This window comes from Myotis lucifugus, unplaced genomic scaffold (genome assembly GCF_000147115.1).
Source record: "Myotis lucifugus unplaced genomic scaffold, Myoluc2.0 scaffold_439, whole genome shotgun sequence".
Taxonomy (NCBI): domain Eukaryota; kingdom Metazoa; phylum Chordata; class Mammalia; order Chiroptera; family Vespertilionidae; genus Myotis; species Myotis lucifugus.
The window spans coordinates 142,137-144,310 of NW_005871487.1; the positions used below are offsets into that span (position 1 = coordinate 142,137).

Consider the following 2,174-nt stretch of genomic DNA (forward strand, 5'->3'; position numbering starts at 1 on the left):
CTTATCTCTCCTCTTTTTACCCTCTCTTTTAATGGTGCATCATAGATATTTGCCTGTCTGGAATGGTAAATTTCTGGCTTCTCATTCTATGACTCTATGATTTGTTGAGGATTAATATATAATTAATCTGTGCAATGAAGATGGTTACACAATAGGAAAAAATGTGCTTTATTTATTTAAAATCACTAGCCTAACCAGTTGACATGCATGAGCATTTTGATTCCTTTGAACAGATGGAGTCATGCTGAAGTCTATAGCCATAGCCCTGCACTACAGGAGAAAAACATCTCATAACCCCAATTTCTCTCTTATGTTTTGGAAGTCATAAAATATGATGCAAATATAAAATATAATTATCACACTTATTTTTGTTTATTAAGATGTAAGGTATTATAAAGTAACTTAATATTTAAATAAAGTGTCTCATCTAAAACTGAAAGCATTGTCTTAAAGATTTCTTTTATTCAAGAAAAAGAGTTTCAGGAAATCAAACTCTCATTATATTTACATTTCAAGTACCTTTAAACGGCATTAGCATTAGATATCCTCTTATTAATTCAGGGAGATAACAAATTTTATACAACAAGAATGTTATTTTTTTGTAGTGTTGCTAATATATATTTGCAGAAAAGTAATATTGGTATTTTTCTAATTACAAAAAGGAAAACTTGAAGAATACCAATACTAATTTTCAAAAGAAATTGAATACTATGTTCATTTGTTAGCTTCACTGAATGAAAATTTTTAAATGGATAACATAATTAACTGTATATGAGACCTGTGTGAAATTACAGTGTGGAAAGCAACATGCAGAATGAAGGGAGAGGAATGGAAGACAATGCTAAGAAGAAAGGAAAGAGGAAGGAAGGAAGGAAGGAAGGAAGGAAGGAAGGAAGGAAGGAAGGAAAGGAGGGAGGGAGGGAGGGAGGGAGGGAGGGAGGGAGGGAGGGAGGGAGAGAGGGAGGGAAGAAGGAAATGGCAGGTTAGAAAATATAAGAACAAATTTAAGTAAAACTTATCAGTTATTTCTAATGAATAGGCAATGGTATCCAATCTAATTGTCTCCAAGGGATGCCTGGTTTAAATGGTGGAGGGGCGGCTGAGCCCTGCAGTGGCCTGTGTGGTGGGCATGTGCAGAAGCCGTGGGCCTGGCCATGAGGTGGCAGCTCTCCCAGGAGCAGGGCATCACCCTTCAAGGGAGCACCTGGCTGAATTCTCTCATTTATTATTAACAGCATTTTATATCAGCTTAGCATTTTTGTATCTGAAACCTTTATTTCACTCAAGTGAAGAAATACGGCCTCAATTTGGTTGTAATTACTGATCCTGAGCTCATGAAATAGCTAAATAATGTGGTAGAACAAAACAACAAAAAGACTGGGTATACAAGTGTTCTGGTAGTCATTTCAAATAGTGAAAGTGATGAGGTCCTTGAAAAATGACATTTTGATATTGAGTGTGACAAGACTGTGCACCCAGAGGAAAGTCTCAGAAAGCTACCCAAGATGAAATCCGATCAGTGATCAGACAGATCACAGCTACAGTGACATTTCTGCCACTGTTGGGAGTTTCCCATTCATTTGATCTGCTGATCTATACAGACAAAGATTTGGTTGCACCTGAAAAGTGGAAAGAGTCAGGACCACAGCTAATTACCAATTCTGAGTAAGTCCATCTGTGTTCCTTCACTCCTCTAATCCACAAAGTAAAAAGCACGGTGGTCTACAAAATCCTGTCCATGACTGGAGCTGAGACAAGAACAATAATGTAATTCTCAAATGTGTGTTCCCTGAAACCAAGTCAACTATAGTTCATGTTTTATTTCACTGATTAATTTTTAGATGGGGAAAACCTAACATTATGCTTATTGAACTGTGCATAATTGTTGCATTATTTAGGTACCTATTTGGCTTTCCATAGGGTTGACATATATTTTGCACGCTGTTCAAAAAAGAACCAGCAGTCTACACCAACACTGCAATGTGAATTCCTTTGAAGATGGTAACTGTAGGTGGAAAAACATTTGTTACAAAGTTAAATGCCTTCCTAAATCAGACCTTTTAGTCAAGTGGCTTAACTCAATATAGGTAAATATGAAACACAGAAAAGAAGTCTGAATATTCAGAATCTTTGGTCCTAACGTAACTGGTAATCCACAATAACAAAATATTGTT

The 2,174-nt window shown here is 36.3% G+C and overlaps 1 pseudogene; it reads left to right on the plus strand.

Annotated features, from left to right (window-relative positions):
- The first annotated feature begins 1,154 nt into the window (after positions 1-1,154).
- On the plus strand, positions 1,155-1,771 carry LOC102440335 (annotated as a pseudogene).
- Positions 1,772-2,174: the final 403 nt, after the last annotated feature.